This window comes from Canis lupus, chromosome 16 (assembly GCF_003254725.2).
Source record: "Canis lupus dingo isolate Sandy chromosome 16, ASM325472v2, whole genome shotgun sequence".
Taxonomy (NCBI): domain Eukaryota; kingdom Metazoa; phylum Chordata; class Mammalia; order Carnivora; family Canidae; genus Canis; species Canis lupus.
In genome coordinates, this window is record NC_064258.1 from 23,404,115 (window position 1) to 23,418,764 (window position 14,650).

The window sequence follows — 14,650 nt, forward strand, 5'->3', positions numbered from 1 at the left end:
CAGCACCACTCTGGCATAGCTGAGTTCACTTTAAAAGAAGGGCTTATCTTTTTTTTTTTCTACGCGTCTTCGTCTCTGAAAAGTATTGACAGGTCCCACAATTGGTTTATTATATTTTTTGCATCTAAACACCACCATCCGGCCAAAATTAGCCTTCACAGTAGTGGAGGTTCACTGGTGCCACATACGCATAGACAATAGTGCCTTCTCCAACCTTGGAGAGAGCTTTATAACACCCTTCCAGAAGTGTCTACTCAACATGAATAGCGCGAGAGGCATCTCAGAAATTTTATGACGTTTTTTACCTTGATTATGTAATGCATCATTTCCTACCATTTGCATATGGATGCTCTCCTAGGCTAATCAGAACCCTTGAGACAATGGTTTCAGATGTATCATTACATAAAGCAAAGACTTACTTGTGTCATCTATTCTCATTACAATGTCTTAAGGAAATTGTTCTGCCTTAAAGGCTCTTTTCTAGTTGATATGCAACCAATCCCCCTCCTTTCTTTTCCATGAAAAACCTTAATTTTCTCAAGTTAGAGTTGTTGATTTTAGTATTTAGTAATAACTGCCATCATTCTTTTTTATTCACCCTCTGCAGTTGGTAAGATTTTTATTTTACTGTTTTCTTTCCACTTTATGATAATGTTCTCTTTTTTTGTATGATAATGTCATAAGCCTAATTTTCCCTTCTGTTAGGTCTTGATTATTCCCCCCAAAGGCTGATATTTAAAATGAAAGCATTTAAAACTTAATGTTAGCACAATGGTTATGCGGTCACATGCATACATGGGAAACTAAGCCTACAGGTACTGTTAATATTATTCTCTGCAAATTAAGTCTAATGTAGCATATGTAGTAAGCAGCTTCCTTTCAGGGCCAATCCAATTGTAAAACTGAACCTAAAGTTTTTAAAAGGTAATAAGGAGGGAGGGCAAATGACTAGGAATCAGTTTGTCACTGCTGTTGCAAGATTTCTGAGTATCATTTACATCTGAGGCAGAAAATTGCAGCTTAAGAATTATACCCACTGAAGAAGGGGGGAATCTTTTCTCTTCTTCCCTTCTAGGTTCTTTGGCTGCTTGAATAATTCCATTGATATAAAACAGATTAACAGGAGAAAACCAAATTTAATTTTGTACGTATAAGAACCCCAAAGATACGATGCTCAAAGAAGTGACCAAACCAGGCAGTTTTCATACCTTTTTGACAAGGAAGCAATAAATCTGACCAGACAAAGGGGCTTGAGCCTGGGGTGGTAAGTTAGTGAAGAAGTAACAAGTTCTCTTAATACAACCTTCCCAGCCTGAAATTCCCTGTCTCTGGTGATGAGGATGCTCTCCTGGTACAGGGAGGGTACCTTTCACGTGAGAGATTTATTTTCTGTCTGCAGAGGTACAAAGAAGGGTTAGGGTGTCCTTCCTACAATGGCTGTTTCTCAAGTCACTTTAATTAAACATAATAAAAATTCCAAAAAGGCACACTCTGGCATGGCATATTCTGCTACCCATCACTATTTAAGAGTCTACTCTAAATTAACCTGACCAGTTTTCTGTTATTTTTTAACTTCTATACCAGAACTTGTGCCTCTTGCAGGCATTAAATTGATGTTGGCTGGAGGAACCAGTCAAACAGCTTCCTTCAAGGTTATCTGAGCCAAATCTCAGGTTGAAAGAGATAGTGGCTTTGCTAAAGCCAAAGGACAAAGGGAAGTGTCAGCTTCAGGGAGGCCAAAAGAGGCAGTGGATGGAGCTTAGTGGTGAGTGGTACAACCAGCCTCAACTATCAGGCACTAAGTGGGATTTATAGCTTCCCAGCTCCTAGCATGTGCCAAACAACCTCACTACCTGAAAGTCCTTCCTGTCATTCCTCATCCTCCAGGTCTCAACTCAGACATCAGCTCCTGATAGGCCTACTCTGACCAGCTTCAATCCCACCTGTGTCCCCTACTACAGAAGGCAGAGCCCAGAATGAGAGACAAGGAAAACCTGAAGGGAAGATATGGTCATGAGGCTGCCAGGAGTGGCAGTCACAGCCAGCAATGCCTACTCAGCTCTGAGCTCAACCTAATCCTGGACTCATCCTTTTTCTTTCTGCCCTATAAAATCTTTAATCTCACTTGGCTCATTGTTCTAATTAATTATGGCTCTCAGAAGCCTTAAAAACGTATTCCAAAGTAAGGTTAAAGAAACTGGAAGAATTGAAAAGGGAACAATAAAAAAAAAAAAGAATAAAGGAGGGACCGGGCACTTGAAATGCATTACAATTGAATGGAATCTAAATGCACAGAAGAGGGACGCCTGGGTGGCTCAGCGGTTGAGTGCCTGCCTTTGGCTCAATGTATGATCCTGGATTCCCAGGTTCAAGTCCCACATCAGGCTCCTTGCATGCAGCCTGCTTCTCTGTCTGCCTGTGTCTCTGCCTCTCTCTCTCTCTCATGAATAAATAAATAAAATCTTTTTAATAAATGCACAGAAGACTGACCCACCTGGGGATTTAAACAGTTTTAGGAGATCTCTGCAAGAAGCATTTATGTAAGTGAACTGAAAAGAGCAGGAATAGAAAGGAGGTACCACCAAATGGTTCCTTCCTCAAAATGAGACACAGTGTCAATTCACTGCTCACCACTATGAAAGAGCTGAACCAGGAGTCTGGGAAGCTATTTTGTAAATTCAATAGATTACCATTGTTTTTATAGACTGTATTCTGATACAAAAGCTTATACAAAGACTTATGTAACTTCCAAGGTCAGTTAAAACCACCACATACATAATTTGCTGAAGGCTTTTAATACTATAAGTACCTACTTTCTGTGTTCTTTCTCTGAACTTTTATGGCTCACCAATAAAGGGATGTGTCATCATGATATAGTCTTAATGAATCCTCCCTGTCTGTCCAGGACTCTGAAAAGAGAAAATTGGGAGTAAGTGTAAATGTTTTCCTAGCAATTCTAAAAGTACAAAATTAAAGAGGCCTGTTATCCTATAATGAAAATGTTCTACTTAAAGAAAATTTCGTTTTCAAGAGAACCAACTACAAGACAATCAACAATAACAGGCTTTATGTCTAAATGGGAAAGGAGGGGAAAGGCATACCATGCTTGCCCTTGGTTAAGGAGGGTTATCTTTAAACAATGAGGGATAAACATGTCTATGAGATGGGGTCTGAGAAAAATATGCTGGGTATTTTTTTTAATTAATGGAAATTGGGCTCCCAAATTTCCACAGAAAACTTTTTATTTTCTAGTCTGACTACTCATTGCACTATAAACCACTGCCAAGAAGTCAAAGGATTGTAAAAGTCTATTATATCATATCTAAAGCAATGCAAGGTTCCAAGTACCCCCAATGGGGCCACACATTCCAGAGATCTGCCAGGAGCAGCTGGGGAGGAGACAGGCTTTATAGAACATCAAGTTTGGGAGATACTCAAAATAGAAGATGAATATTGAGAAAAACATCATCACACCAAGTTTTTGGGGACAGGGAGCTGGTGTCAATGATTTAACACATTTGACAAAAAAGATTCCCACTTCTCTCACAGCTACAAAGGAAGAGGGTTACTTTTCTTACTCGGGCCACAAACAGCATGCACCTGTTCTGACTTGAGCCACCCCATGTTCACCATAAATGGATGGCAAAACACAGAAGAGTTTCCTGAATTTACAGTGACATACCCATCTACAGATGCTCTTTGGGATACTCACTTTTAAAAGAACAATTTTTGAAAACTTATATAATAAAAAGATGAGGGAAGGGTGGTTAGAAGGTGAGAGCTAATAAGTTTAGTTGAAACTTAGCATCATTTCAGTGTAATGAAATGTCTGAAAAGATTATCCCAATGAAGTTTAATTTTATATTGTAGATACAGTATATTCACCTAAATGTACCAAGATTATTTAAGGGGTTTACTGGTTTTCTTATAAGAATCTCGAGGCTCCTTACATGTGAAAAACCTGCTAAGACCAATGCATAAAGTGGGTGTCAGTAGTAATATCATCATGTCTTTACACAGTACCTTATGTCTCTACAGGTGCTATTATATACATTACTTTATAACACCAGCCTAATAATTATTATTCCCACGTGAGGAAATCAACCCAGAGAAGTGGCTTAGCTACACATAAAAGAAAGTCAGTGATGGACTCAGTCCTATAAACCAGGTACCCAAACCCCAAATCCAATACTTTTATTATGCTCCTCACTAAGGTCAAGTTTCTTTTAGAAGAAAATTTCTTTAAGAAAGGTAGTATTAAAAAAAAAAAAAAGAAAAGAAAGGTAGTATTGCATGGTGGTTAAGGGTATGGCTTTGAAAGATGCTCAACACCACTCTCAGGGAAATGCAAATCAAAACTATAATGAGCTATCACTTCACACCTGTCAGAATGGCTAAAATCAAAAATACAAGAAACAATGATGTTGTCAAGAATGTAGAGAAAAAGGAACTCTTGTGCACTGTTGGTGGGAATGCAAACTGCTGCAGCCACTGTGGAAAACAGCATGGAGGTTCCTCAAAAAGATAAAACCAGAACTACCCTACAATCCAGTAATTGCACTACTGGGTATTTACCCCCAAAATACAAAGACACTAATTCAAAAGGATACATGCACCCCTACATTTATTGCAGCATTATATACAATAGCGAAATTATGGAAGCAATCGAAGTATCCATCAATAGATGAGTGGATAATGAAGATGTGGGATACACACACACACACACATAATGGACTATTATTGAGCTATCAAAAAGGATGAAATCTTCCCATTTACAACAACATAGATGGATCTACAGGATATAATGCTAAGCAAAATAAGTCAGAGAAAGATAATACCATATGACATCATATGATTTCACTCATATGTGGAATTTAAGAAACAAAACAGGGATCCCTGGGTGGCACAGCGGTTTAGCGCCTGCCTTTGGCCCAGGGCGCGATCCTGGAGACCCGGGATCGAGTCCCGCATCCGGCTCCCGGTGCATGGAGCCTGCTTCTCCCTCTGCCTGTGTCTCTGCCTCTCTCTCTCTCTCTCTGTGTGACTATCATAAATAAATAAAAATTAAAAAAAAAAAAGAAACAAAACAAATGAGTAAAGGAAAAGAAAGAGAGAGAGACAAACCAAGAAATAGACTCTGAACTCTAGAGAACACACTGATAGTTACCAGGGGGGAGGTGGATTGGGGGATGGGGGAAAGAGATGATGGGATTAAAGAATACATCTACCATGATGAGCAATGAGTAATGTGTATAATTGCTGAATCAATATATCATATACCTGAAACTAATATAACACTGTAAACTATACTGAAATTAAAATTTAAAACTTAATTTAAAAAAGGTATATGGGCTTTGAAAACAAATACACCTAAATACCTTGCTCTGCCATATTCCAGCTGTGTAACTTTAAACAAGTAACCTATCTTCTCTGGGCCTCAGTGTTATCATCTGTAAAATGGGGATATTTGTATAATAGACTGATGATAGCTATTATCACTGTATATCAACTTCTGGTTTTCCTCTCCTTCCCTGCATGCAGAAGATGGTACTTCTCAGTACCCCTGCACAGTTGGATGGTGTCATGTGACCAGTTCTGACCAGTGAAATGTGAACAAATGTATGGCATAGGGCTTCCAGATCTGGACAATGAAAAGCCCATGCATGATAATGCAGCCCTACTCTTATCCAGCCTTGGCTTAAGATAACAGAGTCATGCTGATATGGAAGCAGCCTGGATAACCACTACAGTGGACCTGGCTCCACTGAGTGAAAGGACTGAAACTGCGGGGTTGTGACCAAAGCATAATCTGGTATACCCTGACTAACACACTCTTTGTGCTTCTTGCTGTGATGACCACATAAAATAATAGAGGAAGCTCTCAATACAACGTCTTGTACAATCACCAATCAATAAAAGTCAGCTCCCATTACTATCACTGTAGAGTGGTTAAACATGAGAACTAGGATTGCAATCTCAAAACATTTAATTTATAGTCAATTTATTCCCTCAACAAATATTTACTGAGTATCTACAATGTGCAAGGCCCATGCTGGGAGCTGAATTTAAAGTGATGAACGGGATAGACACTAGGCTCTACAGCCCCAAGAAATAAATAAACCTTTACAAATCTCCTAGAAACTCCTTTCTGAGGGAGTTTAGATACAATTCTTCAGGAATATGTATGGATATATTCTAGTGACTTGGAAAGGAATGAAGTCCTGCCCTGGGAAGGATCCAAACTATTATAGCACACAGCTAGGAGACTCCCAAGACCCCAACTCAGCCCACACACAGGACTCACTGAACCATCCTGCCTGTTCATAAGAAGTCCAAGTGTTCAAGTCACCTGCTGGAAAGGACAGAGACACACACATGAAAGATCTCTGATGTCCATCAAGGATATTCTAATGAACAAATTGCTTATTAGCATTAAAATCTCACATTGCACCCTACAGCAATTGTCAGGTATCCAGCTCACTTCATGAAATATGTGAGTGAGTGAGTGAGTGAGTGAGTGAGTGAGTGAGTGAGTGATATCGATCTAATGTTTTCAATTTTATTGTTTTCTCCTTTAAATCATACTTTTCATGAGCAGGAAATTTTCCCAAGACTCCTCAGAGTTCAATTTAGAATATTCTTGACTGGTCACTAAACTGCTGCTAAAGACATTCTCAATGTAATGGTTTTGAGTCCCTGATACAGTCATATTTCCATTTATTTGGGTAAAATGATTACATCTGGAAAATGTATAAACTTGGATTCAAAACTCAAAATCAGTACCCGCTCCATCAGAAAAACAACACTATTAATTCAAGGCAGATTCCTGTAGAATTTAACAGTGAGGCACTATACCATTTCTCAGTAGTCGATCTGTCACACTCAAATCTAATTTAAATTTCCAACAACTTCGCTTTAGAAGCTTTTCCATGAAATCTGGTCTTTGCCTGACTTGCCTGCTGTAAATTCTATTAACCAAACTCTGCAGGGCCTTACACTTGGAAAAAAAAACAAAAAGAGATTATGAAACCGCCAGCAAACACCTTCTATATTTCAGAAGGTAAACGTAGGAGCAGAAGACTTAAACTTTGGTTGTTTTCCTTTCAGAATAGCCAAAAGGCTAAATTCAAACTCTGAACAATCATATTTTCCAAGACACAGGAGAGAAGCTCTACTGAAACATTATTAGAGTTTGGATCCATGGGTGAGACTCAGGCTGTTTGAACTTGAAACAAGGCCTCCCTTGGTCCTCCCTGCCCTTCTTACAGCAACAACAAAAGCATCTGGCACAGAGGCAGATTCATTTTTCTGGCTCATCTCTCCTAAGTCCCTTGGTCCTCGGCGTTTTCAGGTCTCCCAGGATATAAAACCTACCCTTCTTACCAGTAACAGTAAACTGTAGACCCTGTCTGTCTCTTCCAATCATCTCTCTTCCCCATGTCTCCTCCCTAGATCTTAGGATATCCAAGCCTCTGCTGGGTTCCCTCCTCACCTGAGCTCACCTGAGCTCACCTGAGCCTGCCAGACCCACACTCTGTGTCCAGTCCTGGAGGAGCCAGCTCTTTCCAGTCATAACAGATGGGAGTTAATGGGATTATAAAGTAGTTCACATCAAATTAACAAGAGGCCTTTCTCTGGATAAGATGTCTATAAAACAGCACCACTGGTGGGGTTAGAGCCTGGGGCAGATCCAGGGACACTGCTGGACACCCTCCTGTTTGTGCATGGGCAGCTGCTGACCTTGCCATCCCTACTGTGGGGACAGGTCATTAAAACAAGATGTTGTCTCATGATTACATGATCCTTCAAAAAGAAATATATTTTTTTTTAAGTTTCACAACACACTCAAGGTACTTTTTAAAAAACATTTTGAAATGTTGGAAGAAACAGAACCTGTCGACATTCACTGACATCTGCACATCAGATTACCTTAAATACATTAAACAAACATAAACCCTTCCAACAGTGTGCTGAAGAAGGAGCAAGTAAAGGGAAGCCATGACTCTCATAATTAACATGTGAACTCCAAATGCCTTCAGCTTGCTTGCCGGTGTTTTGCTGTGTGATGCCCCCAGCCAACCTTATCTATAAAGAGCCAGACAGTAAATATTTTCAGCTTTCTGTCTCATATTCTTCTTTGGTTCATTTTACAAGCCTTTCAAAGTGTAAAAAACCATTCTAGCTTGAGGGCATTCGCTGGCAGCCTTTTGCCACATTTAGCCATTTGCAGGCTATAGGTCACACGGTTCTGCCTTGGAACATTTTGGGGGCTCAAACAGGGACACCTCATGACCAACTCTAATCCAACAAAAACTAAGAATCTTTTGTTTAAAAGGGAAATACCTTTCTAGATAGGCACTAAGAGTTCAGTTCTGCCTAAATCATTTTGTTAGTTTTACACAATTCCAACAAAAACCCCAGAGCTATTTATATTTCCTTTTAGTTATTATTTTATTCGTTTTTGCTTTAGGGTTGGAAGGGAGAGGTTAAGGGGAATAGAGGTCAAATAAAGAATTTGGCAAGATGATGCTACAATTTATATAAAAAAATAAAAAGGTTAAAATAAATTCTATATAATTATAAGAAGGAGAATCACAACTTTTCAAATAATAAAACCTATTACAAAGCTACGGTAATTAAGAGTATAATTCTAAGGTAAATAAAAAACAGATTAATAAAACAAAAGTATAGAAACAGACCCTCAGGTTATATAAAACATAAGCACATGATGAAGTTAATGACAAAACTCTGCAGTGATATAATGGCTTATTTAACAAAAATACTGCTGGGTCAACTGATTATCTACTGGGGGGAAATCAAGTTAGTTTTTCTATCTCAAAATATTATCCAAGCTAAATGCCAAATAAATTACAGAGTTGAAGTTGTAAAATTCCATTAGAAGAACTAGAAAAAAACATACAGTTAAATATATTTAACTTCCTTCTGTGTGAGAGAAGACCTTCTTTTTTAATCGAAGGGGAAAAGACTTTTTAAAATGGTGGCAGAAATCACATTCACACACAGAAGATATAACTGACAATTAAAAAATCAAAAATAGTAAATTAGTACAGCTTTATATCATAAATGATGTATTGTAAATTACATAGTAAATTAAAATGCTAAATAAAGATTAGTGAATTCAACACATGTAAACATCAAAAAAATTATAAAGATATAAGCACCAACAACTAATTAAGAAACTGTTTTCAACAAATAAAATGGAAAAAGGGTCAGTATCCTTAGTATATAAAGATCTCTTTTAAGTTGTAAAGAATATACCAGACTTCAATAGGAAAAGGGTAGAGAGTTTTTTTTTAAAGGAATAAAGAAGTTAATATGTAGATTAAAAAAAATGTTTAACTTTACTGATAATCAAAGAAATGTACAATGAAACAGCATCTTTAGCTTTTGCTTATCAAATTAGCTGTGCCAGCACTCAGTGCCTCCTGGGGGCAATGAGTCCCTAGGCTCCCACCCACTGTTGGCGCGAGTGGAAATGCACTCTGGTAAATAACTTGGCAAGTGTTATTTATCAAGCAACTTTAAAGTGGTCATATTTTTTGACCTATTAATTTCACTTCAAGGAATCAATCTAAATGAAATGATCATAAATCTGGACAAATACAGATGCACTAAAGCATAGCAAGGAACATTATTCATAAAACAGGAAAGGATTTAAATGCCTAACACTAGGGAATGGTTAGTAACTTATGGCATATGCATACTATGAAATATTATATAGCCATTAAAATTATGCTCATGGAGAGTTTTTAATGATGGGGAATTTATTATCTGCATTAATTGGGAAAGAATGCAAAATTGTGTATGTATGTATTAGGAGCTCAGCTGTGATAAAATGCACATACATGCACACGCATGCACAGATTAAAAAAGAAATATGCTCAAATGTTCAATAGTGGTTATCATTAGAAAGTAGGATTATAGTGGGATTTTCCACAATTAATATATATTATTTCCTAATCAGAAAAAAACACACTTTAAAGATTGACCTTGACCTCAAAAAAGAAACCAAAAAAAAGAGAGACAATAAGAAAGGAAATGTTGATGCTCATCAAGCCAAAACCTACTTTAAACCAGAATTACAGGATTGATCATGACCCCATGCATCTAATCTAAGAGTTGGTATTGCAGATTAATAATCATTAAAAGTACTTCACGAAACTGAGACATGTCCTACCTGTATCAAGTCTTATTCCCAAGTGCAGTCAGGCCAATGTCAATCATGCTTCTTTATGAAAATCAGCAGGGCGCTCTGTTCCGGCAAGACACAGGTCTAACAGTAAAAGAACCATCATCAATAAAAGTTAAGGGGAAAATCCCTGTAAGCAGCAAAGTTTAATTCACTAAATTAAAAATGATCAATAACCTTGATTTTTACATTATTAGATTGTCAGAGCAACACATTATAATTAATGTAGGCCTGCTCTCACAGCAGCAGGAAGCAGGAAAACAGGATTCACCAGCTACTGGATTCTAATACAATGAACAAAGGAAACAATGTACTGGGAGTATTCATGAATTAAACAGGGAGAAATGAAGAACTCTCAGGAGCATGATGCAACAGTATTAAGATACAACAGTAGGGAATCCCCGAAACACCCTCTAATGCGGATAAGAAGGATCTCATCCCAGTGCAGGTAACAAAAGGTGTAGAAAGTACTCAGGTAACAAGTTTGTTCTGGCAGAGAATGAGATGCTGTGGTGGAGACAAGGTGGACTGTGGAGTCCCACAGACAGGCCAGGATCCTAGGTGCATCCTTTTACAGACTGCGCTCTCCCCCAAGAGTCTCAACCTCTCAAAGCACCAGCTTCCTTATCTGTCAGACACAGATAGTTATTAATCTTGCAGGGTGGTGTAAGGTTCGAGACACCTGATTCAAAGCCCAGGCTGCTGAACAATGAATGGAACCCACTATTCTCCCGGCGAAGGACCAGGGGCTCAGGGGCCAGCCACATGGCCCCGATGCTGTGGACAACTTGCAGGCAGTGGGGGAAGCCTGCTCGATGCTGGCAGGGGGCCAGAGACAGGGAGGAAAGGAATGACTGACAGTAGTTCCCAGTAATTGTAGGAGCCCAGACCCTGACAGCCCCTGAAAGTTCTCCCGGGCAGTCCTAGCCCTGGGCTCTGCCCCACTAAACCCCAACCCAGATTCCCAAGAACCTGGAACAGAACTGGGGCAAAAGGGTGGAAATACAGCAACAAAATAAGCCCCTGAGAGGAAACAAAATAACCACAGAAGGGGACAAAATGCATGTTATAGAAAATACAGTAAGCCTTATAACTAAAAGGAAAATAACAAGAAATAAAAATAAGAGCAAAATATCAACAAATCTAGAATAAGCTTATTGAGTAGCACTTTAAAAGAGACATCAAACAGGAAAAGGGAAGAAAACTGGCAATGATAGGAAGAATTAAGACAAAAATCAGTATTACTCAGAAGAAAGACAAGAGAAAAATACTAGAAATACAAGGTAAGTATGTGTAAAAGAAGAACACTGCCTGGTGTGCCTCAGGATCCTAAGAAAATTAAGACAATGACCTTGCTGATTGAGAGAAAGTGAGATAGAGAATGTGCCCGCAAAGCTCCCGTCTTCACCAGAGGCCGAGGAAGGATCCTGGGCACTACTGCTGATCGCTGAATGACTAAGGGGCAAGTCTGACAACCTGTCAGTATATTAAGCCCTTAGTTTTCAGGGAAGTAATAAAGGTAATTTGAGGAAATAATTCAAAATCATTAGCAACATCAAAATCGATCATAATTACATTACAGGTAGTTGAATGAGGAGTAATAATGAGACCTTATTTAGAAAAAAACAACTGTGTCCAGACAAATGTGATGGCTCCTTGCAGTGTTGAAAAGGCACTTGTATTTTTAGCTGGCAGGACAGCATTGCTGACCGGGCGGGAAAGCCCCATCTTCAGTGTGAGAACGACCTGGGTGTCACTCTCAGGGCTGTTCCCTTAGCAGTTGGCACGTGCTAGTTAATCCCTCTAAGCCTTCATTTTCATCTCCCTCATTGATGTTTGGGACAATTAACAATTAACTAACAAAAAGACCCAACATGAAGTAATAGCCACATAACTGGTACCTATTTTGAAGCTTAACGGTATCCATTGTGTTGAGCTGGGTTTTAAAGAGGGGTGGTGGTGGTGGTGGTTATGATTCCTTGGTGTCAAGATCCTGTCAAGTGGCTAACAAAGGATGACAGCCATGTTGATAAATTGCTCAGAGAATATAGGCCCATAGCCTTCATCCTAGCAACTAGGTTAAGTGTCTAAGTGATTCAGTTTACCTCCGAGCATCTGTGAGCCCCGCCTGTCTACTGGTCCCTGAAAAAAGAGCAAGTCTCCTGTGGTCCCCATGCTGCCCCCCAAGGGCACCTCACAAACCACCAGCCAAACTCAGGCATCACAGGCGGCCCTGAGAAGCATCTCCTAGGGTCTGTCAGCTGCGAGAGTGTTCCTTCCAGTTTGGAAAAGGTCAGCTGAGAGCCTGCTGTTTGTCACTGTGACCTGGTGCCATATTCAACACCCCTGACATCCAACAAGTATTCCTGATTGATGCCCATGGCTAAAAACAGCCATGTATTTACATGCCTCTTGGAATGTAAAGTTATCTTGATATCCCTTTCAGTTCCTCAGCTCATCTGAATATTCAAAATGAGCCAAGCGATCATCTGCTAAATGTATTAAAAATGTATATTTCGGTGCTAATCTTAATTCTCACCATAGACTAGAGTTGTGTTTCAGAGGAGCAGTGTATTATAAATTCCATAAAACTCAATGGCTGAATCATTTACAAAATGTAAAATAAATAAGAAGGGGTCCACAAATACCTTGGGTCACTCAAAAATTAAGCTAAGGTCACACGTTCCAAGATACTATATTCTGGTCTTATTTACTTCAGAGATTACATTAATTTTTTTTACATACTTAAAAGAAACTGTTTCGCCTACATTCTAAGGAAAAGCTGTAGGTTTAGATAGGTTGGCAGCAAGAATTTGTATGATGATATGCGTGAGTAGAAGAAAGAAGTGCTCTACATTGTGCAGATCTCAGGACAATGCAGCGAACTAAGATCCTTGAAGGAGCATCTAGAGGCCAGGTCCTGCTGCTCAGGGGAGTTTTCCGAACTCTTTGTTTCAGTATCTCAAGAATACTTTAGAAGTTAGATATAATGACAGTTTGTGGCATATCATACAGTTCCTCTTTAAAAATAGCTCACTATCCAATTTTTTGCTCCCTAAAATCCTTAAGTGCAAAGCTTTATCTTCCTATTCCTACCCACCAAACTATTCCAAAGAATCCAGCGATCTTAATCAAATTTCCAAATATGTATGGAAATTTTTATTAGGTATTCATGAGAAAAATTATATTTTTAAAAATCACAGTTAAAATCTGTCATAATAAGTTTGAGAGTGCCTTTGTTGGCACATGTATATCATTCTATGGAGGGCAATAAGTCAACATCTAACAAAACTAAAGCCTATACTTTGACCATTTCTAGATTCCATTTCTAAAATTTACCCTACAGACACACTATAACATGTACACATGCCATTTCGCCAATGCTTTTCATAATATCATAAGAATGGAAACAATTTAGGGGCACCTGGGTGGTGCAGTTGGTTAAACTTCCAATTCTTGATTTCAGCTCAGGTCATGATCTCAGGGTTGTGGAATCGACCCCATGTGGGGCTCTGTGCTGGGCATGAAGTCTACTTAAGATTCTCTCTACCTCTCTATTCCCCTCACACCCACACATGTGCACACACTCTCTCTCTCTCTTTCTAAAAAAAATAATAATACTAAAAAGAATGAGACAGTTCTATACATAATAAAATGAACCAATCTCCACACAGTTAAATGAAAATCCCACATTGCTAGGTTAAAAAAAAGAAAAAGCACAGGGTGCCTGGTGACTCAGCTGGTTAAGTGTCTAACTCTTGATCTCAGCTTAAGTCTTGATCTCAGGGTTGTAGAAGAAAAATAAAATAGTCGCACACACACAAAAGAAATAGCAAGGTATGGAAATATTTAGGGTATGTAACTACTGTGTGTAGAAATGATAAAACCATAATGAAATGCTCACATATATTAATAGTTAATATTTGTTGAATGTATTCTGCACTCCATTTACATGAATTATCTCTTTAGTTCTTTTCTAAAAAAGGTAATTATTATACCCTTTCACAGATAAGAAAACTGAGGCACAGCAAGATTAAGAAACTTGTCCAAGATGACAAAGCTAGTAGCCAAGGTTCAAACTCTGGCCTCATTGTTCACCCTCTTGGCCACAACTACATTGAACTTCCCAGTCCATATACTGTGGAAGTTTTCATAAGGACCTGGGATGAAGAGCTGCTTCCACAGAGAGAATCGCCTGGCTAGGGCAGTGAGGATGGAAAGGAGATTCACTTTTTACTGAATCTTTTAAATTCTATACATGTGTATGACCTGTCCAAAAAAAAAAAAATGATTGTATTATTTTTTACTCTGCCTGCTTGGATTAATTGGCACGAAGGACGATATGAATTAGTGTTTTGAATGAATTATGTATTTTTAAAGAAATGTGGGTGTTTTTTCTTTAAGATTTTTTTTTCTTAATTCATGAGAGACACAGAGAGA

At 38.7% G+C, this 14,650-nt stretch overlaps 1 protein-coding gene across 22 annotated transcripts in view; it reads right to left on the bottom strand.

The window, feature by feature from the left end:
• Positions 1-14,650, bottom strand: part of CSGALNACT1 (chondroitin sulfate N-acetylgalactosaminyltransferase 1) — a 327,223-nt gene that overhangs the window by 204,976 nt on the left and 107,597 nt on the right. For 9 of the 22 annotated variants that reach the window (XM_049094800.1, XM_035700129.2, XM_049094806.1 and 6 more), the window contains 2 exons: positions 10,199-10,294; positions 2,814-2,909 (listed from right to left, as the gene is read on the bottom strand). The exons of 4 other annotated variants lie outside the window; for them this stretch is intronic. The gene's annotated coding sequence lies outside the window, so the exon portion shown is untranslated. Of the gene's footprint in view, positions 1-2,813; positions 2,910-10,198; positions 10,295-10,387; positions 10,479-14,650 lie in introns of those variants that run through there. 9 more of the 22 variants (XM_049094797.1, XM_049094798.1, XM_049094802.1 and 6 more) reach the window with 4 other exon arrangements.